At 44.8% G+C, this 26,105-nt stretch overlaps 1 protein-coding gene and 1 long non-coding RNA gene across 2 annotated transcripts in view; one reads left to right on the top strand and one right to left on the bottom strand.

The window, feature by feature from the left end:
• The window catches only part of ASIC2 (acid sensing ion channel subunit 2), a 1,116,666-nt gene that overhangs the window by 259,623 nt on the left and 830,938 nt on the right, over positions 1-26,105 (top strand). The gene's annotated exons all lie outside the window — the stretch shown is intronic.
• On the bottom strand, positions 18,498-20,006 carry LOC113907991. The gene is made up of 3 exons (XR_003515331.2): positions 19,715-20,006; positions 19,131-19,334; positions 18,498-18,624 (listed from the first exon to the last, which is right to left on the bottom strand). It is a non-coding gene; the product is annotated as an uncharacterized LOC113907991 (long non-coding RNA).

The following is a 26,105-nucleotide window of genomic DNA, read 5'->3' as shown; positions in this document are numbered from 1 at the left end:
TATGAGTCATGGCTTCCCTGCATGCTAGCTGCATGACTATAGCCAGGTTGACATTCTCAGTTTTCCCTTCTGTAAAATGGGGATACGAAAAAAAAGAGAATTTTGGGATTGCTAGAAAAAATAATTTGTATAATTCAATTATGAAAGTATCTAGCACCTAGTAAGTACTTAATGAATGGTGGTAGCTGTTATAACCTAATATTTTATAATCACAAATAGAATTAGACAACAGGATCACACTTTATATTTGGCAACTGGATAGTCCCTTAAATTAGGTGAGGGAATTTATTTCTTCCTTTGCCCTCAAGTGGCATGAGGGTCACCTCCATCTCTGTGAAGGTTTGGGGGCTGGTGACTCTCCATCCCCAAGTGGCCACCACTCTCTCTCTATGTGCCCATCTGCCATCTCCATTATGGTGGAAGTACGTTTGCCATGTGAGCAGTGCTGGGACAGGGCGTTTGGGAATCATAGTTCTTGCTTACCTGGATGCCTGCAATAGTAAGTCTCATGGTAGAGCCCGTAATTGGGCTTATCTCAGCTTGCCCTCATTGTTGCGGTCTTTGTGGTCCTCATGCGTCAGAAAGGTGATGACTACATCCCAGCCAGTCTGGGAGAATCTCAGAATCACAAGGGACCCTTAGATTTGGCTTTGTCTGGTAATGTTTAAGTCCAAGACTATGGGAATCCTGCAAGATGTTTTATTTCAAACTTCATTAATATGTATAATATATATATCTAATTAGAAAAGTCATTTAGAACAACAACATACAACTTGAAATGCCATATATCAAATTTCAACCACAAATACATTAATTTGTATTTACCAGATCACATGTGTGCGGTTCTGGGAACCCTTCTCCCAGGAGGGTTATACGTCTATAATCAGATCTTATTGAAAATGAATCATTGGTTATGAAGGTTGCATCTTTGCACTGATTTTGTTAAAAGACAACTTCATGCCTGGGCCTCCACCTCTGTGGGAATTATAGTTTCATGACACAGAAACACACAGTCTTGTGTTCAGGCGGGAGTTTGGCAGAGAGAAAGGTGCTTGACTCCCAGCACGGCCCAGTGGTTGGCTGTGTAATTCTAACTGAATGTGTAACTCATCAGAGTCATGATAATGTCACACATCAAAGTTGAATTGGCGCTTATTGTCTGCTTTGCCTCTTCTTGCGTGACTTCTGAATGTATGGTAAGAGGCACAACCCACTGTTACAAACTGTAAGAGATTCAACTTTCAAGCTCGATGTTACAACTACCCCGTTTTCAAGTTCCTGCATCGGTTTAATTAAAGAATTATCCCGAGATTGCCAGATGAGCTCTTGGAGACTGGTATCATTTGCAACTACTTCTCTGCATGAATCAGGGTTTTCTCAGTGCTCCGCAAGCCAAAGAAAGGAGGGGAATAAATTATATTTTCGGTCTTCTCGTAGCCTCGGTTTCAAAGGTTTTATTATGTTTATCCAAACAATCTCGAGGCTCTCAGTGATTCTTTTCATCATAAGTTAAAAAAATGAATGTTTTATATTGGGACTTTTGATATAAATGTATATTATTAAAGTGCCACATTAATCTGTTTTATGTATTGGGGTCCCACGTGAAGGTTCATTCAGTTCTGGGACCTGCCTTTCAAATGGTGGCTAAGTCTGTTCACTAGAGTTCCCTACATCAGTGTATCATATTCAGCAGCCAACAGTCAGGTGCCAGGCACTGTTCTGGGTTCTTGGCAGAAAACCAGACAGATAAGGTCCTTGTTCTCATGGGGTTTACAGTCTACTAGAAAAGAGACAGTCCGCAAGGCAGCAGATCAACAAGATCACTTCGGATGGTAAATACCACGAAGAGAACACAGCAGGGTGAGGGCGCATGTGGGCAGAAGCACAAGGGCCCCTTTGTTTTCCTGTGGAATACATTTTGGGCTCTCCCACTGCTTCGCTGGACAGCTCAGCTCTAGCTGCTCCAAACGTCTTCCTTGCCTCTCACTGCTGTATCTCCCTGGAATTCCTCTCGTCTCTTCTGGTTCTCCCCACTGACCTCTCTGGGCGGGTCTGACTTACCTTTCACAAGACAGGCCGTCAGGTGTCAGTGCGCAGGGCTGGTGCTCTCCTGAGCCATCTGCCTCCCATTCTGCACGCCCCCGGAGCTCCCCTGTCTCACTTCCCAGTCCCTCCCCAGCCGGCCAGTACTGCGGTTCCTCGGCATCCCTCCCAAAGTGCAGTGTCCATGCCTGGTCACTCCACACATGATCGGGGCAGAGCAAGACCATCTCATTCTTAATCCCCTCTTTTCCAACCCCCCAGTGTGCACCCACTTCCCCCCCCCTCCAGTTTCCTAATGCTGTGGCCTCCTCTCTGGCTTCTAGTCCACTGCATGGCCCCAGAATTGCCTCACGCGTGGGTGGCTGACTCATCTCTCTAGCTCCTGGACATTCGCAGTTTTGTGTTTAAACCTTAGTGTGGGACTTTGCAGGTTGGTCTCAGTCATGCCTTGCGATGATGACCAAAGCGCCAGGAATGGCCATTCAGAAAGACGGATGGCCCCCTCTCTCTGGGGCTTCTGCCAGTAAAGGTGGCCCTTGGTGCATATCTGTGTTCCTCGAACTGCCCAGACCCTCCCTGGGGGACAGCGTGCTCCCGGTGGCCGCCTTTCCCTCTATGAAGTGACATTATCTTTGATTGGTTTCAAAATGGGCCATTTTAGCATCAAACAGGGCCTGGTGGTTCAGATATTCTGGGCCTGGGACACGTACTGACTATAATTCTGCAGCCGTGGCCCACCTGCGCCTAACTGCCTTTCCTTGGGTGGCTAACGGTCTCCAGCACTTTAGGCTTCCAGGATGGCTTTCAGACTTTAATTGGAAAAAATATTAAAAGGTACATGTAAGTGGTCCCAGCCTCTCACTAGCCTTTTCACTCCCTCACAGCATTTCCCAAAACAACCGGAAACTCTGCTGGTGAGGACCTCTGGCCCCCCCATCTACACCTTCCCCCCAACTCGCTGGAGAATTTTCCTTCTGTCACGTTTGCCTTTGTATTTCTCGCTATTGTCTACCCCTTGCCCGAGAAAAGAACCACGTCTCACCTAACTCTTTCTTTTGAGGCATCTTCCCTGTCCCAGTGGCTTTTGGGTCCCTAAAAATTAAGGGAACATCCGCTTGCTATAAACCCTAGCACATGCTCTGTGGAGCCTTCACCATTGTGTAGCTGTCCATCAGAATGGCCACCCCCTCTTTGTGACAGATTAAGGATGCTCCCCTCAGAAGAAACCATTCTATTTTTTCAACCAAATAATCTTGACTCCGTGTCTGTATAAATATTTCTGTGCCCAGGTACCTGAAGCAATGGACCTACCTAGATTTGAATTCATATTCTGCATCTTGATTTAAAGCATCCACCTGTTTCTGGCAACATAAGACCATGGATTTCTGGCCTATAGAATTGAGCAAAATCTCACTTAAGAGCCAGAGTTCTCACAGGTGTCAACTTTCCTTCTCAATTTCCCACCTGGACCACTCTAGGAGCCACCTGTAGACGTGACAATATGGGCCTGGCATGGCCCCTTTAAAAATCTTATTAATGGCTTAAAAGTTACAGGATCAACTCCAAACATCTTAACTTAGCACTAAAGGTCTGCTCTGACTGAGTGTTTCTGTCCCCCAGACTCATATGTTCAAGCTTTACACCCCAGTGCAATTGTATCAGGAGGGGAGACCTTTGGGAGGTACTTGGGTTTAGGTGAGGTCATGAGATTAGTGCCTTTGTAAGAGAAAGGGATGGGATTAGTGCCCTTGTAAGAGAAAGGAAGAGACCACCAGCATTTCCTCTCCCTGCCTTGTGAGGACGCAGCAAGAAGGCAGCTGTCTGCAAGCCAGGGAGAAGGCTTTCACCAGGAACCAAATCATTTGGCGCCTTGATCTTGGACTTCTGAGCCTCTAGAACTGTGATTTAAGCCACCGGTCTATGGTATTTGTTGTAGCAGCCTGAGCAGACCAAGACAACTGGACTGAAGTGTCTATGGACTGCCTAGTACTCCTCTACCCACAGTCCTAATTCTGACCATGCAGAATTATTCCTAGAGCATACTGTGCTGTTACACTTCTGTATGCCTTGGTATAGGGTATACCCTCTACCTGAAAGGCCATTGCTCTTTTCTTCATTTTGTTGAAGCCCCAGTTGATAGCACCTCCTCCAGAAAGCTTTCCACGAATGCCTGTTTTGGGAACCCCTGCCCTGGGCCCCCCTAACACCTTGTGTGCGATTGGCTCAGCACTTAGCACATTGCGCTGTGATAAAGGTACTCATTTATCCTCCCACTAGAGGGCGACAGCTGTGCCATATTTGCCTTTGTATTTCCAGGGCCCAGCTGAGTAGTTGGCACAGAACAAATATACCAGCCAGAAACCAGTCAGGAAAACCAGACTAGGTACATCACTGGAAGAAATTTAACGTATAAAAAATGTTTAGACAGGTCTAAATGGAGTATACTGGTGTCACCCCCAGAGCTGGAGAGTGGAGCTTACATGAGAATGTAAGAAATAGAAACTCACCCCCAGAGCTGGAGAAACAAGGGAAGAAGTGGATCATCTGAGTTTAGAAGCTCAGGAGAGGAGCCGGTGGGGTAGGGGCTCAAACCTCTGAGGAGGGATACTGCCCACCTTGTGTGACATCTGACTGGAGCCCTGAGCCGGCTCTGAGTGCTGAGAGGGGCAGGAAGACAGAACCAGCCGCTGCTGCTGGGGCATACCTGCCACCAGCTGGGGTAGCGGTGGCGGGAACCACAAGTGAACCAGGAAGAAGACAGCTCCTTCTCCCGCCTTATTAATCTCCCCCTGGTGACACCTGTTTGCAGAACCTAATAGCAAGCGAGCAAGAATAAGTAAGGGGTTTCCTGGGATGTGGGCCTTTCAGTGCTAAAATGGGGACAGTTGTAGGCAAATTGGGACAGTTGGTCCCCTTAGAGCCAGCAAGCAAAGGAGAAAAGTGGTTTGCAGAGTCTCAGGCCCACAAGTACATACCAGAGCGTAGAAGGGTGCATCTGGGCCTGGGAGACAGTAAGTAGGAAGCACTGCCACAATGGGTGATCAGTTAGTGTTGTCTGAATTAATTTGTGCAATCATCCAGGACAATTTGGAGAATGCTAGGACTATGGGACTCTGGGTATTGGGGATGTGATGGCCAGTTTATAGTTTAAGGCCTTACGCTAGCATTCATCCAATGTTTCTGAGTGCCCAGCTATTTAATACGATCTCTTAAGCATCTGTCTCTGTTGGTGGCTCTCTTTAGGCCCGTCCTGATTGTCTTGATTGCCTTCTGGAGCATTTTTCTAGGTTCTTCTGAAGTTAGACAGTCTTTGTTGCTCCCCAGAGTCTGAAGAGTGGCTAGCACCTAAATTTCAGAGGCACCTATTTGGGCCAACAATGCATCTTGTGGTTAGTTATATGGCTCTTTCTTTCTTTCTTTTTTTTTTTTAAAGATTTTTATTTATTTATTGAGAGAGAGAGAGAGAGAATGGTAGAGAGAGAGCACGAGAGGGAAGAGGGTCAGAGGGAGAAGCAGACTCCCCGCTGAGCAGGGAGCCCGATGCGGGACTCGATCCCAGGACTCCAGGATCATGACCTGAGCCGAAGGCAGTCACTTAACCAACTGAGCCACCCAGGCGCCCTATATGGCTCTTTCTAAGAAGAGGTCTTCGAGGAATTTATACAGAATAAAATGGGTCTTCCTCTTTAAAGTGTGGTCCATGGACTAACAGCCCTGGCATTACTTGGGAGCTTGTTAGAAATGCAGACTCTTGGGTCCCTCCTCAGACTGAAAGAATCAGACTCTGCAGAGATCTCTGGGTGGTTTGTATGCACATTAAAATCTGAGAAGCATCCATCTAGAGTAGAGGCTTTCCACCTTGGCTGCTCTTTGGAATGACTTGGGGAGCTTAAAGATCTTCTGATGCTTGGGTGACAACCTCAGAGAGCATCAGTTGGTTGGGGCAGGGCACAAAGTGGTATTTGTAAAGCCCCAGGTGATTTTAATGGGTGGCCAGGAGGGCAGATCACTGATCCCCCGCCCGAATGTGATCATAAGGCGCCGTACTGTTTGCCATCCAATTATCTCACTTTTGCTGTGTACAGAGGCACAAAAATGAAATAACGGAGCTCCAGTTATCCTAGTTCTGCAGCAATTTAATATTTCCGAAGCTACAACTGAGATCTCCCGCCTCCTGATTCAAGTCCTATCCTATAACTACCCCTGAATTTTTATTGACATTTGTAGTTACTTATATAGGAGAAGATACTTTAAGGATGGTCAGCAGATATTTGATCAAGTCTTAAGGGTTTTACTGAGTAACTACGAGCTCTGTTTAGGGGTGAAGAGCAAGATCTGGATGAAGCATGAATGCAGAAGCTGAGCTGGGCAGTCACTTAAACAGGAACAATACTCACAGCCTGGAGGAAACTTAGTGATTGCCCCAGTCTTTTTGTCTTGTAAAGAGCCCGGCAGCTGGGTGTTGCCTCTTCGTTCTATCCCTTCAATGCGACTCTGTTTAACTTAGTAATCATTTATCAAGCATCTATATGCAAATCCCTGTGAAGGTACAGAGATAAAAACAAAGGACCTATTTCCAATCTTTGTTGCAGAAGTGAAAGACCTATCTATATCCCAAATTCCGTTAGAGAAGGATAAATCAGTATGGAGCTTAAAGAGAAGTAGAGCCACATCCAAGTTCAAGCAGACAAATTACCGAGTGTTTATGGTGGAGGCTTGGGGATGGTCTCGAAGGAGAGGTGGGGTTTTCATGCGAACAGATGGTGGGAAGGGTAGATCCAAAAGAGGGAACAGCATAAACAAAGGGCTGGAGAAGTGCTCGGGCGAGGTGATACTGGTGAAGAGTGAACGATGAGACCAGGTGGGTGGATCGGAGGCCACATTGTGGAGGAGTGTGCCTGCAGGGCCAGGAATTGGAGTGTAGTTCAACAGGGCGACTCACCATGAAGGGTGAATTAAGGCACATAGGCCCAATTGGAGGCAGGCAAGAGACCGCTATGCCAACAATTCAGGTAAGAGTAAGGTGATCTTGAAGTAGAGTAGTGTTTTGGGGAAAGGAAGGAGGGCATAATATGAAACTCATTGGATGGAGGCCTTAATTAACACATTTAGGAGAACATTTATGGGGTAAGTAGACATTGTGCTTACACTGGTTAATTGAAAGTACATTTCCCTGGAGCTGAGTAAACAGTAAACACTATTAAATCACAATTAAGGTCTATGTGGATATCTACACCATTGTGGATTTTGTGTGTTGGGGCTACCTTAATTTATTGCTGGATAGCACTATTTTTTCAAATTCCCCAATATTTTTAAAACCAACTCTAAACAGAAGCTCAGGGCCAACCTGGGACCTCCGATTGAGGAAGACCCCAAATCCCTGGCCCTTCAGGATTGCCCCAGTGAGTCATGAGGACAGTCCAGGGTCTAAAGCAGCAACTCTTGCCACCACTTGGGGATTTGACAGATCCAAAGAGAGATGGAACGTTATTACCCAAATGAAGGCTTAAGTTACATACTGTAACACCAGTCACACACCAGAGGGCCCGGAAAATCCACACCAAGCTAAAGTGCATTGAACTTTCAGCTCAGCAAATTGGTGTAGAGGATGAACAGGAGCTATAGGAACTCACATACAATTTATTGATCCCTTCAATTAGCATTTATTTTGCCTTAACCATTGGGCCACCAGTGACTTTTACAAACAATGGAAAAAGATACAAGTTGGCAGATCCAGATTCAAATCCCATCTTTTTCACTATGTGACCTTGGTAAGCTTGCTTAACTTCTCCAAGGTTTAGTTTCCTTATATATAAAATGGGCATAATAGCCCTTGCCTCTCAAAGCAAGGGTTAAATGAGTACTTATATAAACATATATACACATACATATTTATATTACATAGGTTTATACATAGGCATATGCATTACATATGTGTAAGTATATAAGTATACATAATAGCATAGATATATAATTTATACAATTGATAGTTATATGTTATATATAATAGTAATTATATAATATATGAAAATTTATGTCTGCAAGTTGCTCTAAGAGATCAGATCTTGCCGACTCTAAGAAGTCTTTCCTCATTAACCCCAAATTTATATAAAAATTATATCTATATAATTATATAAATATATATATAGTGAGAAAGTAATATATATATTACATAGATTACAGGTATATGTTACTGTGTAATATATATTATTAGATATATATTACAGATATATGTTACGTAATAAGTATATGTAATTGCATATATACAAATACATATACACTATATATATAATAAATATATACACACATATTACCCCATACAGGGAACACAGTGAGCACTCAATAAAATAGCAGTAATTAAAATAATATTTTTTTATTAGAGTCCTCTACGACGTGATGAAAGTCAGAATAACATAGTAGAAAGTCATAGAATTTGAAACCAGGCCGACCAGAATTTGAGCCCTAGCATCTAGCATTAAGTGTGACCTTTTGCTAGTCATGTGCCTTTTCTGAACCCAGAGGGGATGACATTGTATCAACCTAAGTGTGATGGAGCAGGTCTGCAGGGAGAAGGGGGAGGGGTAAAGACCTGGAGTTTATCAGGAAAGACTTATTAGAGTTGATGCGATTAGAGTTTAGAGCCACTTATAGCCATAAATTAATGGAAAAGAAATAAAAGTCTGTATAAAGGACTGATGGCTGGAATTAGCAATTCACCTGCAAGAGATATAAAATGCATTGGCTTAGAAGTGGCCGAGTCTAGGTGGACTCTAAGTGGGGGGAAAAAGACTTAACTGAGTGCTCCCCATGTGCCTCTGTGGTTCGAAGGGATTTCCATGTATTTCAGTGTATCCTATCTTCCACGCAAGCCTATGGGATGGGTATGACAATGAACTCCCTTTAACACATAAAGTCACTTGTCCAGGATCACACAGCCAGTTGCTGGTCTAGCCAGGACTAGAACCCAGGCCCACACTGTTAACCATGATGCTATAGAGATTCTAAGTTCAGATGAGAAAGAAAGGGATCTCTAGAATGACAGCCTCGCAGTGTGGAAGTCCCATGAGAACAGAGATCACACCTTAATCATTATTGTCCCTGCAGCGTCTGGCACATGGTGGGGACACAGTAAGTATTTCTGGAGAATGTGAATGGAAGCACCGAGCGTGCTTATTTGGAAGACTGCCCTGGGTGGGATCTTCCAGAGTTCTGTCTTATGGCCAGTGGGATGGACCGAACAATGCCTGGGCCCAGCAGGGCTCTCAGCAGCTTCCTAAATCTCTGGGAAAGACAATAGTCTAGTTCACCCAAGGGATAGTGACAGCATGCTCTTGGGGCAAAGACGAATGTGTTGCAGTGAGAAAAGGTAGAAATGGTGTCATTTTATGGCTTCCTAAAATAGCATAAAAATACTTCGCTGGTCACCTGATGCCTGGGAACAGTGGTAGGTTAAGGGCTGTGGAGGCTCACTCCCTTTTTCCCTTCTCCCATATTAAATCCGGCCACATTTGCGGAGTCACCACTGGGGAAAGAGACTTCCCTCCCCCCACCGGATGGCCTATCACAGCCCTGCTAGTGTTAGAACTGGCATCTATCTTGCTTCACGTGAGAGAAGAACCATCAGTAAGAGAAGCCATCAAAAACCAATAACCGGGCCTGGACCTTATTCACTGGGCTCCTAAAGATCTCCAATAGAAGGAGAGTCATCTAGAAACGAAACTTGCCTAGAAGGTATTCAGAGTAGGGACTCCAGGACTGTCCTAGGTATGATACAGTTTTCACTGACAGTGGCTGAGACACTCTACCCTGGCTTTGCTATGATGTCCCCGCTGCCTAAAGGGGGCTGTGAAGGAAAAGGTAGTGACTGCAATCTGAACAGTGTAGGGACTGATGCTGGCAGCAGACTATACTACTTTAGTAAGACTGAGAATGGCTTATATAGGTGTGGGAAAACATGTACATTTCCTAACCAGGCCTATATGCGGTGGTTTATTTCGAACCACCAATAAGCCTGGGAAACAGTACTAGGATCTTCACGTTATGGATGAAGAAACCAAATCTCAGAGAGAAAAATCCAGAACTAACTCCAGGTCTGGTTGTCTTCCACTTTTCATCATGCTGTTTGTACCAATCATTATCGTGCCATTTGATGAAAGAAGGTACGTAGTTCCTGCTGCTCCAACAGTTGGGCCTAGTACACACACACACACACACACACACACACACACACACACACACACACACAGATGAAGATATATGTTATATGTATGCTCTTCTTTCCAACTATGACATGATATTCCTTAATGTCTATTTACTTTATTTTACTTGTCCATATGCTAACAATGGATGCTTGTGTTGGCTCTAACTCCCCACTCTAACAATCAACACTCCAAAGAAACTTTTGTGCATGCCTTCCAAAGAACCTGCACAGGAATTTCTGTGGTATATATTTCAAAATCTACTCTCTAGAATAGATTTCTACATATTGAACTGGAGCAACTATATTCCAGAAATGGGGCTACTGGGTAATGTGGCAAAAGTATATTTAATTTCATCTTTAGGTATATTTTTTTAATGAGGAGGTTATCAACACAGCACTTTTTAAAGGTAGCATACGTGCCAGTGGTAATGCCTGGTTGATGCTAAAGAATTGGGGCTTTGCAGCAGCTTACTAGTTGGCTGCAGACTCCTTAGCTGGGTGTAAATGAAGGTGATTTTGATAGCATTCAACCCCTGAGATGCAGACTCCATTTTGCTGCCAGTGGAGCACTCCAGTGTCTGGAACTGCTGTTGTCTAGAAGGCTCTATCTCATTGGGCTTTCTGGTTGACCAAGGGCTTGCTGTTGGGTTCAGTGTTATTAATTAGCACACTGAGATCCCCTGCTGGCTGTGACTGATTCAGGACCTGCTTCTGTGTATGTCTAGATTTTCGTGGGTGATGTGAGATGACAGGAATTGTGGAGGATCTGTCTCTCCTGCCACTCACAAAACCAGCTATATTTTGATACCACTTAGCTAGTGTATCTAGGTCAAAACTTGATTTTGTTATTTCTACATCTAGGGAGAGTAAAAGAACAAAATGCTTAACCAGCCACGTAGATCTTCCTTCATCTTTTAAGGCATGAAACAGTTATCTGGAGAGGAGTTGAGATGATGATAAGAAGCAACTCCAGTTACCCCCTTTCTCTGTTGACTAGAGTGGACTACCATGCCTTTGATCCCCTCTTCCCCCCTCATCTTCCACAATGATGCTTTGGGGACAAGCAAAAAGAGAGCAGAATGGAAAAGCACAGAAAAAGGAGGCTGGGAAGAACTTGTGGGGGCTTTTGCAATTGCTCCAAAGGGGAGGGTTTCTAAGTCAAGAGTACAGGGAGCCTTCTCCTTCCCCTTCCTCTCCTCTTCAGACTTGTTTCTGGGTCTTTTTTCTCTTCTAGAGCAAAATCCTGACAGTGTGCCATGCACTTGCAAAAAGATAATTACATCTGTACCCTCCAAGAGACAGGCCTGCTATCAGCAGGGAGGAGTCTGATGTAGATGCAAATGTAGCTAAATGCCTGCATATGCATAAACACTGACAGCTCCTGAGTTAAATCAGAGACCAGAAACTTCTCTGACCCAAAGTTAAAGAAAGCTCCAGGAGAAGTTTTGGTCAAAGATTCAAAAATTAACAACTTTACCAGTCTGCCCAGTTATATTCTTTTCCAAAGCAATAGAAATGACCTAGAGCCTCTCAAGAGAAGGGAGTGTGCTCTGGTCTTCAGGGTGGCCTAGAACTTAACACCAGGCTTGAACCAAAGCAGGGACTCAGTGGGTGTGGTGGGACTTCCCTGCTGCTTGAGGAGACAATGAATCCACAAGAGAGCCAGGAGGGATCTTTAGACAGTGAGCTCACAACCTATTTCCATCTCCTGCGTGGGCAAACGTTCTCCATTATCTAGTGGGTAGTGAACAGGGCCCCAAAACTCCCCTAGAGAGGAGGATGGGGCACCATAATTTATGCTTAAATGTAAATACAGGATCATCAGTATTTTCTTTTCTTTTTTTTTTTAAGATTTTATTTATTTAACAGAGAGAGAGAGCACAAGCAGGGGGAGCAGCAGGCAGAGGAGAGGGGGAAACAGGCTCCCTGCTCTGCAGGGAGCCCGATGCGGGGCTCTATCCCAGGACCCCGGGATCATGACCTGAGCCCAAAGGCAGACACTTAACGACTGAGCCACCCAGGCACCCTCGTCAGTATTTTCTCAAAAGGACAGCCAAATTCCTAAGCACTTACGTTCGAAATGCAAATACATTATAAAACACCACGAGGGAGATGTTATAAGAAAAAATACTACAAGATGCTTCACTGGTAGAGAAGGGAGGGCCACATGATTGCTTCCAGGCCCAAATGGGACTCATTTCCCCATCATATTAATGCCAAGAACAGGTGAAGGGCCTTCTTTTATTTTAACAAGAAAAAGGGCAAAAGGGAGGAGAGGAAGTCGATGCCAGGGAGAGTTATCCCCACTTCCTATTGAAATAAGACTCAAGAGAAGCAAGTAGAAGTTACTAAAGAAATGACAATATGGAATATTTAGGTCTGGACGAGCCATCATGTTGGAGTAGGCCTTAGCTACCAGCCAAGATAAAATTTGTGGAGGTAAGACTTAAGCTTAGTATAAAGAAGAGCTTTTTAACAAGTGGGATAGAGGTTTTTTTTTTTTTAATTAAGTTATGGGAAGAGCTGCCTATGATTATACTGAAATCCCTTTTTTGCATATTTTTTTAAATTTTATTTTATTATGTTAATCACCATACATTACATCATTAGTTTTTGATGCAGTGTTCCATGATTCATTGTTTGCATATAACACCCAGTGCTCCATTCAATACATGCCCTCCTTAATACCCATCACCAGGCTAACCCATCCCCCCACCCAGAGCCCTCAGTTTGTTTCTCAGAGTCCATAGTCTCTCATGGTTCATCTCCCCCTCCGAGCCCCCCCTTCATTTTTCCCTTCCTACTATCTTTTTTTTTTTTTTAACATGTAACGTATTATTTGTTTCAGAGGTACAGGTCTGTGATTCAACAGTCTTACATAATTCACAGTGCTCACCATAGCACATACCCTCCCCAATGTCTATCACCCAGCCACCCCATCCCTCCCACCCCCCACCACTCCAGCAACCCTCAGTTTGTTTCCTGAGATTAAGAATTCCTCATATCAGTGAGGTCATATGATACATGTCTTTCTCTGATTGACTTATTTTGCTCAGCATAATACCCTCCAGTTCCATCCACGTTGTTGCAAATGGCAAGATTTCATTCCCTCTGATGGCTGCATAATATTCCATTGTATATATATATATACCACATCCACTTTATCCATTCATCTGCCGATGGACATCTTGGCTCTTTCCACAGTTTGGCTAATGTGGACATTGCTGCTATAAACATTGGGGTGCACATAACCCTTCAGATCCCTACATTTATGTCTTTGGGGTAAATACCCAGTAGTGCAGTTGCTAGGTCGTAGGGTAGCTCTATTTTCAACTTTTTGAGGAACCTCCATACTGTTTTCCAGAGTGGCTGCACCAGCTTGCATTCCCACCAACAGTGTAGGAGGGTTCCCCTTTCTCCGCATCCTCACCAACATCTGTCATTTCCTGACTTGTTAATTTTAGCCATTCTGACTGGTGTGAGGTGGTATCTCATGGAGGTTTTGATTTGGATTTCCCTGATGCCGAGCGATGTGGAGCACTTTTTCATGTGTCTGTTGGCCATTTGAATGTCTTCTTTGGAAAAATGTCTGTTCATGTCTTTTGCCCATTTCTTGATCGGAACATTTGTTCTTTGGGTGTTGAGTTTGATAAGTTCTTTTTGATTTTGGATACTAGCCCTTTATCTGATATGTCATTTGCAAATATCTTCTCCCATTCTGTTGGTTGTCTTTTGGTTTTGTGGAGTGTTTCTTTTGCTGTGCAAAAGCTTTTTATCTTGATGAAGTCCCAATAGTTCGTCTTTGCCCTTGCTTCCCTTGCCTTTGGCGATGTTTCTAGGAAGAAGTTGCTGCGGCTGAGGTCGAAGAGGTTGCTGCCTGTGTTCTCCTCTAGGATTTTGATGGACTCCTGTCTCACAATGAGGTCTTTCAACCATTTGGAGTCCATTTTTGTGTGTGGTGTAAGGAAATGGTCCAGTTTCATTCTTCTGCATGTGGCTGTCCAGTTTTCCCAACACCATTTGTTGAAGAGACTGTCTTTTTGCCATTGGACATTCTTTCCTGCTTTGTCGAAGATTAGTTGACCATAGAGTTGAGGGTCCATTTCTGGGCTCTCGATTCTGTTCCATTGATCTATGTGTCTGTTTTTGTGCCAGTACCATACTGTCTTGATGATGACAGCTTTGTAATAGAGCTTGAAGTCCAGAATTGTGATGCCACCAGCTTTGCTTTTCTTTTTCAACATTCCTGTGGCTATTCGGGGTCTTTTCTGGTTCCATACAAATTTTAGGATTATTTGTTCCATTTCTTTGAAAAAAGTTGTTGGTATTTTGAGAGGGATTGTATTAAATTGAAATCCTTTTTTTTTTTTTTTTGGATCTGTTTCAGCAGAATCTGCCTCCCTTTCAGTGATTCTAGAGCAAATATTTCTGTTTTGAGTGGAAAGTTAGATGCTATGTGATATTTTCTAATTCTAAAATGATTATGTTTCTATAGATTAAAAAAAAATTCAATAGACAGCTCTGAGTAAAACTGTTTAACATGATGCCGTGCCTTGAAGCAGTTCTGTAACATTCTGTTTCTAATCTTCCCCACAGCCTCAGGGCTCCTAAATGCTCTCTCTCCTCTGCCTGGGTGTGGCTTCCTGCTCAGGAGGCTCTCTCCTCCAGATGATTCTAAGGCAGTATCTGCTATCTCCCCATCTAGACAGTCTCTGAGAATAAGTGAAGGGAACCTTCATATTTGGGGAGATTTTCCCTATTGTTCACGGTGGGAACACAGACAGCAAGAACCTGAGCTAACCAGGAGAGAAGAGAGTCAGCGTTTCCAGAACCCTACAATGGACTCGTTTTCTATGGACTTGGCCATTTCTTACCCACTTTGCGGTAGACTCAGACCTTTCTGCCTTTTTTAGAATAACTGAGGGTGAATCAAATCGACCTTCTCCTCACCCTTAAACCCCATCCTTTTCTTGACCACGCAGGGTCTCCTTCTCAGGGAAGGCCCTCTCTTTAATGCATAGCCCTGAAGTCACAGGCAGGGTCAACTGTCAAGGGAAAAGAGTGGTGGTTGTAGTTCATCGTGTTTTAACTCAATCACATCCATCCCAGAAAACTCTAGTCTAAGGACGAGATCGCCCATTTTGTTGCATTGCTGCTGTATTCCAGGCTCTGAGATAGACTTTATATCCCTACTCATGTAGCCATCATGATGACTTTAATCCTTCTCCCTAATTTTAAGTAGCCAGTGCCCCTTGGGAGCCCTGCGCTGTGAGAAGACCCAGGATGGTCTGGCTGTTAGAATCTTCGGAATCTTTGTTGTCTTGTTGTCTGCATTGCATTCCCTCTCTTTGGGAATGATCAATGAACCATCACGAGGGGGAAGCGGTGTCATTCATCAGTGCGTATGTGAGTAGCACTGTAATACGTCACCCTCTGTTTCTGGTTCATGCTCTCTCACACTGTCATTTCATACTTCACACCAAGTTCATGTCTACATTCACATTCCATGCTTAAGAGGCATCAGGAGAGAAGGACCTACCAAGGCTACCAGGGAGCCTTCATCAGTCATTCGTGAGTTCTCCTTGGGCATCTCATGTGACAAACAGACCTCTCCTTTCTGTATTTCAGTCATAGTACAGCACCTGCCCCTGAGCCCTAAAAGGTTTCCAGATGGATTTGAGCTCTTTTCATATCGTGACACCAATGATGTGAAATCCCCCACCCTACCTCCTAAGGTGAGCCTCAGTGAATCAAAGGCATACCCAAGTTGTATAACCTTCTCTGTAGACAAAGGGGGCAGGTGAGGACCACATATCGTCAGATGAAAAGAAGGCTGCAGCAAGTTGTCATGTGGTGGCTCTTGCTTAACAGATAAGGGTGTTTCGGTTGCAATGCGACCTAGTCTTATGGGAATAGAGTAAATACTAGCCAAAAGGTAGTCATTGTCTCCCTGTCCTATGTTTTTGATGCAGGGAGCTCGGTTTAGGTCCCCCAATGGTGATTATTTCCTATTAGGCAAACCCACACCTTGGCATCTTATTCCCATTTCTTTTTTTTTTTAAGATTTTATTTATTTATTTGAAAGAGAGAGAATTAGAGAGAGAGAGTGCACATGAGAGGGGAGAGGGTCAGAGGGAGAAGCAGACTCCCGGCTGAGCAGGGAGCCCGGCGTGGGACTCGATCCCGGGACTCCAGGATCATGACCTGAGCCGAAGGCCGTCGCTTAACCAACTGAGCCACCCAGGCGCCCCTTATTCCCATTTCATAGATAAGGAAACTGAGGCTTGTAGAGTTTCACTAAGTTTGTGAGAGCCACTTACTGTGACAGCAGAGCCACATTAAATGTTCATATTATTTATGACACACAGAAAAGAAACCCATCCCTTCAGTAATCCTTATGATTCAAAGCCACGTCTGTGTCCAACTCCTCCACCAAGACTCTCAGGCTCCTGCAATACATAAAGCTTTCTCCATTTTCTGTGTCACCTAATTTAGCACCTAATTATATATTGTCTTATAATTTTCTCCTAATTGCTTCAAATGTGTTTGTTCTGCTTCTCCACTAAGTTTATCACAGAAATCCTTGAGGATGGGATTTTCCCTTTTGTGATTGATCTCATTTTGCACTCTATCTTTCTCCCACTCCACTGCTCGGACAGGAATGTCAAATCATCAGGGCTGGTCCAGCCCGCACTCTCCTCGGCACTTAGGGCCTGGCCGGGGTAGGGAAGGGTGGTAAGAGCATGTGAAGGGGAGTGGAATACCTGTGCTTTGGCCCTTCCTGGTCCTTTTGACCCTCCTGGCCACCTGCCCTCTCTGGGTCTGTTTCCTCATTGATGAAATGAAAGCATCGAGCTAGATGATCCCCGTTGTTTCTGCAGCCCCATGAATCTACCTCAGTTCAAGGGCAAGGAGACCCTCGTGAAGATATTCAAGTCAAGATCATTGAACCCTGCATATGGTTGGTGAGCCCATGGCTGGAGACAAATGCTATAGCCCCAGCTTCAGAAACAGATTAACGGCAGCCCAAAATTATGCCCCACTCCCACGGATGTCTCTGTGCTGCCCCCATCACGTGCCATGAAGGTGGCAAATAAATGAACCCACAGGAAGATTCAAAGGGTCACACTTACGTAAGCTCTACAGGATCACTGAATTTTAAGGGAAGGCCAGAGGAAATGTTCTTCTTCTGGGGAGTGAACTGCCTTGATCGCTAGACGGCGTCAATCTAATCAACTGAACCAATCATTAAAAAGTTAAAAGCTTGGATTCCCCAAAAGGGAATTGATGCACTGCATAGGTGCCTCTACAGGGACCCATCATAATTCAACATTAGTTAAATGTACCATTAAAGCAGCCACGTAGTTAATGGAATCTTGTTGGGGTTTGAGGTTTTTCCTGAGTTGTTTAAATTGCCTCTATCGTGAATGACTTCCTGAATTAAAAATTAAATGGACTTTCAAGTATTTAATTAGATATATCTATTACTGAAGTGGAGAAAACAACTGAAATTCACCTTAAGAAATCTTTTAAAGGAATACAGTATGTCTTCAAGATGACATTTTGTTGAAAATTTAGATACAGTTGCTTTTAGGGATAAAACAGTAGTGGGGAATTTTCTTTTGTGGTTCTCTTGTTCCTGGATTTTACAGTCTTAAAGGCACCTTAGCTTTTTATCCTTTTGAGGCCTTTAAATACTCATGAAGCTCACAAAAACCCAGGATGAGATTATGAAATGGATGTAGAAGGAGGGTAAGTGATGGTGAACTGCCAGGCCTAGCAAGTTGCGAATCTTCTGGGGCAGCGCAGAGCTTTCCCTTGCCCTAATTAGCTATGGTGCAGGCTGGAAATAGCGTGGTGTGTGCGTGCATGAAGCTCTGTAGGAACCACAGGGAACGTCCTGGTCCGAGTGCTCAGCCAGGGTCTGCTTTAGGGAGGGAACCCTAACACTCTTCTGGCTCAGAGGGGATCTTAAGCATCTTCTTTCTTCTGACCAGCACACTCAGGGATTACTCCCTATTCACCACCCCGCCATAATCCATCCTATTGCCTTGGATGCCTTTCACCCCCTCTGCTCTGTACAATTGATTTAACCACCTTGCTGCTTTAGAGACAGGACTAGGGCCCTTTTTACCTGTATGCTTTTACAACCACACTTTACAGGGAGGGGAACGACAAAGCATAAGAACACATGACAAATTACGTGATTCATTCCAGAACTTTATAATGACAGTAGCAAGTGTTTATTGAGGACTGACTATGTGCTGGGCATTGTGTTCATCATCTTTCTGTATATATCATCTTGTTCGATGCTCTCCACAGCCTTGGGGGGAAAGTATCATTGTCATCTACCAATGGGGGAATGGAGGCTCAAGGAGGTGCTGCGATTTGTCCAAAAGAAAGTAGCAAGTGAGTGACAGAACTGAGCTTTGCATCTGATTAAATAGCCCATGCTCATAACTACCTCTTTCCTAACAAACAAACAAAAACTAGATAACTGCTGATATCTGTCTCAGATGGTCTTTGGAAGTCTTGCCTTCAACTTCTTTCTCCACTGTGTATCTTTCAGACATCCCTCTCTGAAGCCCTCCGCCCCAAAATGGAAAACTATGCTATCACCTATCTCAACAAATGCCCCCCACCTTAGGACATAGGCTCACCTGGACATTCAGGGCCCCAAATACTACCTTTGTCTCAGCTAATCATTTTGCAGCCCTGAGACCTCTGGTTTGGGGAGCCCTATCCTCCTGGCCCCTCTCTCATCCACAGAAATTATTCCCATCAGCATTCCCTCACAATTTCTGTGTCTTCTCTGTTTTTGGTATCACTCTTCTGGACCATATCCTCATTTCTGACTGACTGCCTTTATTTGGAACACCCCACTCACTTGGGTTTCAGCCCCCTGCAACTGTCAGGGGCTGGGGGAGAAGGCAGACCCAGAGAAGAATGGCACATCCACAGGATCTAAATATCAGGGCAGCTACAACAGATCAGAGGCCAAATAAACCAACAGACAGGACGCAGAGCAAGCCCGAGGGCCTGGGGTGAAGTCCTTAACAGCCAGCAGTGGGAAATCTTCAGGTGCTTGAGCCTGGAAAAGAGAGTGGATTGAGTATCTGGATGCTCTGCTTCTACCCAACCCAGAAGAGGTCTGAGACTACGGCTTGTTCATCTCTGTAGTCCCCTGTCTGCAATGTACAGATGAAAAGTTCAGTGAATAAAGAAACAGCAATCATGTAAATGAACCAACAAAATAAGTGTGGCCAGTGCCCATCAGGGAAGAGACACTGGCATCGGCATAAGGCAATGAAGCAGCCTGTTGCACCTGCTCACGGACATGGTTGTAGGCTGGGACCCACTGACAGTCTACAAGAGCATGGAGGTTGGAAGGTGGTCAGGCTCTTGGGGGCACGGGCTCTGAGGCACTCATTGGAATCAGGACTCCAGATACACATCTGCTTCTAAACTTACCTTGACTCTATGTCTTTAAACCTGCCCCGGGTCCATGAATTCCCATGGTCATCTGTCTAGTCTAGGTCCTTCTGGACTTTACCTTCTGTGGATGTAGCATGATGTAATAGGACGGGCATGGTGGGTTTCAGGGGTTGAGAGACTTGGGTGAAGTCCCCTCCTGGTTAGGTCACTACTAAGCCTTTTGGGATTGGGTAAGTTAGTTAACCCTACAGCCTTGATGAGAAGCAGGACTCCTGAAGCCCCTGCTACTGGACAGGGTGAGAGTAAGGGATCCCTAACATTAGTTCCCCTCCCATGTCTCAAGGACACCCAGCCAACATTTCCCTGATGTCACAGAGAAAGCTACTGGTAGGTTCTAGAACTGAACTTGGGTTTCCTGTCTACATGCACAGACCCTCTCTCTACATGAAGATACTTCTCCATGGAGGTGAACGTCAAAGATAAAAACAAGTTCAGACTTTACTAGTGAGTGCTTGTCTGCTGATTTCATGGTTGAAAATCTAAAACCAAATATATGCCTGCAGTTCTCCACTCTCCACCACGCTGCTTGCAACTACATGATCCCTGAAGTTTTACAAGAATAGCGTCTTTGCTGCCATGATCCAGGGGATGAGGTTTAAAATTTACCCAACTTTCAGTAAAACCTGTGAAGAGCTAATGCCCATTCACCCCCATGGCCCAGGCTGTTTGGTTGACTGAACAGTCCCCCACATGAACATTCTCTCCGCCATGTCTCCTGTTTCTTGCCTGAAGTGAATGAGCACAAGAGTCAAAAAGAAGCAAGAGTGAACATAGCTGGCGATCAATGCACGACTCAGGGTTCTCCCCCGCCTCTCCTCCCCAATCCAAAGAGTAACATTAAATCTGGGATTCAGTCGCCTTCACTGACTAAGGATGTCAGAAATAGACAAGGCTGAGAAATCTGGAAGGATTTGCCCCAATGATATACTGAACTAAAAAAGATGATTGGGAGTTCATAGGTTTTTAATTTTTCGGAAGCTCATAAGGCAATCACTAACAGCTATTCTGGGCTGTGTAAGAGTAGCTCTGAGGACCAGACTGCCATTGACTGAGCATTTACTAGACATCAGGTTTTGTGTTCTTGCAAAGCAATCCAGGAAATAGGCCTTATCCTTCCCAGTTCCAGAGTGCAAAACTGAGGCCTAGGGAAGAGGCATCTTGGCCAGAAATGTGTGATCATTAAGCAGGCAAGCCAGGATCAAGCCCTATCTCTTTCTAAATCCTACAAGATGTCCTCTACACGTTACCACCTTCCTAGTGAAATTAGAAGACTAGTGCCAGAGTGTCTCATGACCTCAAAGCTGAAAGGGGTCACTCTTTACTTTGCAGCTTCTAGTTCCCCCACTGAGAAGTGCCATGGTTAGATTAGTGACCTCCAAGGATTTTTTTCCCCCGATTAAGAACACACGTGGACTCAATCAGGGCGGCCATTGCTCTTCAGTAAACAAGCAAAACAGTTGCCAGTAACCCTGAGGAGGAAATGAGTTTGCTGATGGATATGTTTCAGACCTGACTTGGGGATAAGGGGGGAAATATTAATCTCTTTCCACGACTGGTTAAATATCACAAAGCCTTGTGCAAATTGCACTCGGGCCCCAAGCTTGGCTGTTCTGCTCTTTGTTTGATTTGCAGCACCTGCTGCCTGCCTGTCCCATGGCTGCCAAAGGATTTTCCGGGGAATGGCCCATGTGCTCAGGCCCAAACGCAGTTTTGTGGGCCCTACTGGGACACCTGGGCCCAGAAGGCCTGAGGTGCAAATAAGCTGAGCCTCCGCAAAGATGGGCTCTCTAGAGCAGCAGGACTTGGAGGAGAAGGCTCTCTGTAGAAGGAGGTGCCTTCAGAACCAGTAGCGTGAAGCACCCCTTCATAAGCGAATCGAGCTAGTCAGCTGAGAGGTATCGGAGATGTCCATGAGGTGGGACAGCGGGAAAATAGGACACATTCAGGAAAGGGAAAGTGACCTGCGTCAGAGGACAGCGAACTTTTTTTTTTAAGATTTATTTATTTATTTAAGAGTGAGATAGCACGAGCAGGGGGAGGGTCAGAAGGAGAGGAAGACAAGCAGACTCCCACTGAGCCGGGAGCCCGATGCGGGGCTCGATCCCTGGATCCCGAGATCATGACCTGAGCTGAAATCAGGTGTCGGACGCTTAACCGACTGCACCACCGAGGTGCCTGGAGGACAGTGAATGTTTAAAGAGCTGATATTACAAAGAGACCCAGGACCATCCAGATCCTGCAGACTCACCCAGTCACACCTTCCCACAAGATCCTCAAGGGAAGTGTGTGCACGAGGCAAGGGAACAGAGTCAGCTCAAGTACATGCTCATTCATCTGAAACTTTGACTCTAATCTCCAATGTGGACCTCTGGGCAGAACTGTTGCAGCCAGCCTAGGAGAAGCCTGGAGTGGAGATTTAGAGCCCTTTGGGTGGCCCACATCAGCACTGGCTGATGTAGAAACATAATGCAGCCACAAAAGTAATTCTGTTTTCTGATAGCCACATTGAAGTAATATAAAAAGAAGTGAAACTACTGCAGTAATATCTTTTATTTCATCCAAAATATCCAAAGTATTTTAACATGTAATTGATTTCAACATGTAATTTACAGAGAAATTATTGACTAGATAATACTAAGGCTTCAAAATCTGCTGTGTGTTTGGTACATACAGCTCATCTCAGTTATCAATGGAAATACTTGCTCTGCATTTAGATGTCATAAAAGTCCCAGTTGAAAAACTAAGTTCACTACAGACTTGTTCCAAACATACTTAAAAGTCTTCCAATAAGTGAATCTGGTATCGGTTTTAAATTTAAATGTAAATTATTTAAAATGAAACACAATTTAAAATGCAGATACTCAATCACATCAACTGCATTTCAGTTTCTCAGTAGTCAATGACCATAACCATATTTCTGTTTCTTGGGGTGGACAGCGGCTACCATATTGGGTGGGCAGCATCCATCGACAGCATTGCCTCATTATCTGACCATAGGCTGCAAGGGGATCTCAGATTTGCAGTCCTTGGAGAGGAGCCAGCAAAGAACGTTCTGAGGCGGGGACCTGAGCCTCAGGCAATGTACAGATCCTAGGAATGCCAGTAGTTTTACTTTCCAGATCAGATTTGCAACTTCTGCAGAACTGGGTTAAGAATAATAGCAATGTCACAGAAATCAGTGGCATTCCTATACACCAACAACAAGACAGAAGAGGGACAAATCAAGGAGTCGATCCCATTTACAATTGCACCCAAAACCAGAAGATACCTAGGAACAAATCTAACCAAAGAGGCAAAGGATCTGTACTCAGAAAACTAGAAAATACTCAGGAAAGAAATTGAAGAAGACACAAAGAAATGGAAAAACGTTCCATGCTCATGGATTGGAAGAACAAACATTGTGAAGATGTCAATGCTACCTAGAGCAATCTACACATTCAATGCAATCCCCATCAAAATACCATCCACTTTTTTCAAAGAAATGGAACAAATAATCCCCAAATTTGTATGGAACCAGAAGAGACCCCGAATAGCCAGAGGAATCTTGAAAAAGAAAAGCAAAGCTGGCGGCATCACAATTCCGGACTTCCAGCTCTATTACAAAGCTGTCATCATCAAGACAGTATGGTACTGGCACAAAAACAGACACATAGATCAACGGAACAGAATCGAGAGCCCAGAAATGGACCCTCAACTCTATGGTCAACTCATCTTTGACAAAGCAGGAAAGAATGTCCAGTGGAAAAAAGACAGTCTCTTCAACAAATGGTGTTGGGAAAATTGGACAGCCACATGCAGAAGAATGAAACTGGACTATTTCCTTACACCACACACAAAAATAGACTCCAAATGGTTGAAAGACCTAAACGTGAGACAGGAGTCCATCAAAATCCTAGAGGAGAACACAGGCAGCAACCTCTTCGACCTCAGCCGCAGCAACTTCTTCCTAGAAACATCGCCAAAGGCAAGGGAAGCCAGGGCAAAAATGAACTATTGGGATTTCATCAAGATAAAAAGCTTTTGCACAGCAAAAGAAACACTCCATATAACCAAAAGACAACCGACAGAATGGGAGAAAATATTTGCAAATGACATATCAGATAAAGGGCTAGTATCCAAAATCTATAAAGAACTTATCAAACGCAACACCCAAAGAACAAATGTTCCGATCAAGAAATGGGCAGAAGACATGAACAGACATTTTTCCAAAGAAGACATCCAAATGGCCAACAGGCACATGAAAAAGTGCTCCACATCGCTCGGCATCAGGGAAATCCAAATCAAAACCTCCATGAGATACCACCTCACACCAGTCAGAATGGCTAAAATTAACAAGTCGGGAAATGACAGATGTTGGCGAGGATGCGGAGAAAGGGGAACCCTCCTACACTGTTGGTGGGAATGCAAGCTGGTGCAACCACTCTGGAAAACAGTATGGAGGTTCCTCAAACAGTTGAAAATAGAACTACCATACGATCCAGCAATTGCACTACTGGGTATTTACCACAAAGATAGAAATGTAGGGACCCGAAGGGGTACGTGTACCCCGATGTTTATAGCAGCAATGTCCACATTAGCCAAACTGTGGAAAGAGCCAAGATGTCCATCGACAGATGAATGGATAAAGAAGAAGTGGTATATATACACAATGGAATATTATGCAGCCAGCAAAAGGAATGAGATCTTGCCATTTGCAATGATGTGGATGGAACTGGAGGGTGTTATGCTGAGTGAAATAAGTCAATCAGAGAAAGACATGTATCATATGACCTCACTGATATGAGGAATTCTTAATCTCAGGAAACAAACTGAGGGTTGCTGGAGTGGTGGGGGGTGGGAGGGATGGGGTGGCTGGGTGATAGGATTTGGGTAGGGTATGCGCTATGGTGAGCACTGTGAGTTGTGCAAGACAGATCTGTACTTCTGAAACAATGCGAAATATGTTAAGAAAAAAAAAGGAGAAGATAGCAGGAGGGGAAAAATGAAGGGGAGTAAATCAGAGGAGGAGATGAACCATGAGAGACGATGGACTCTGAAAAACAAACTGAAGGTTCTAGAGGGGAGGGGGGTGGGGGGATGGGTTAGCCTGGTGATGGGTATTAAAGAGGGCACATTCTGCGTTGGAGCACTGGGTGTTATGCACAAACAATGAATCATGGAACACTACATCAAAAACTAATGATGTAATGTATGGTGATTAACATAACAATAAAAAATTTAAAAAAAAAGAATAATAACAATGTCTGTACACTGAGTTTCTACTCTGTGTCATTGTGTCTGATGCCTTTTGCTACTTAGAAAGGTCAAGTGATTTGCTCAGTGTCATTCAGCAGGGAAGGGTCGGGCCCAGGATTCAGAATCAAGTTTGTTGGACTCCATACTGATGCAGTATTGCAACCTTCATGGCCAAGGTCACCATCCTAGCATTAGAATTTCCCAACCACAGTGATGCCTGATCTTGCACTTAGTCCACCTCTCAGGACTGTGGCCCCATTAGAAGAAGATGTAATTCCGGAGGGGTGCCCTTGGCGGCAGAGGCCTTGACCACAACCAGAATTAATGGAGTTCTCTGTCAAGAGCATGAGGGTCATTATTGTCTTGGAATGAACGTATCGGCTGTCCCATTGTCAGTTTGCTAGCTCTTCCTAAAAGGCTTCAGAGGGTGACTTCATGCTGCACCCAGCATCTGCCCAGCCTCTAATGGTCTGCGCCGTGCTCATTAGCCAGCTTGCCCACAAGTAGTCGAGAGAGGAGGAGGGGCAACAAAAGCATACCTTCAAGCTAAAGGTTAACTTGGAGTGCTTTTAAAATATCTGACCGCTGACTCCATTGCAGGAACAACGTCAAAGCAAATGTGAGAGAATGTGGCTTCCTTCCTGGAGCTGAAGGCCTCTGGCCTCTCCCTCCAAGAAGAGCACCTGGGGGAAGGGCCAGGAACACTTGGGCCGCCCAGGCTTCAAACAGCATTTTCCCTGCTCTTTTCTTAAATTGCATCTGGCCCTTGACCTCACAGGCTCCCACCTGCCTAGCGTGACGCTGTCTCACAGCCCCGTAGACCCCGCGGGATGAGGCGGCCCGACACTGCCCACCACCTGGCCCTGGATGTGACTCCCGCCAGCAAAACAGGGCCGCGCAGGGCAGGCCAGATTGTAGGTGCTGTAAATGATCCCAGCCCAGTGGAACGGACATAACCAAGGGCTGGGCTAGGAAAGAAGCTGGAAGAGTAGAGGAAATTAGGGGTTGGGCGGGGGGCAGAAACTAACATGAAGAAATGCCTATAATAAGGTAGTGATAGAATGTCGTCTCTAGGGCACAGTTTCTCCATCTCAGCACTATTGACATTTGGACTGGATGATTCCTTCTTTGG

Source organism: Zalophus californianus, chromosome 16, assembly GCF_009762305.2.
Source record: "Zalophus californianus isolate mZalCal1 chromosome 16, mZalCal1.pri.v2, whole genome shotgun sequence".
Taxonomy (NCBI): domain Eukaryota; kingdom Metazoa; phylum Chordata; class Mammalia; order Carnivora; family Otariidae; genus Zalophus; species Zalophus californianus.
The sequence above is the reverse complement of the archived record's forward strand: the minus strand, read 5'-3'. Positions and strand labels throughout refer to the sequence as shown.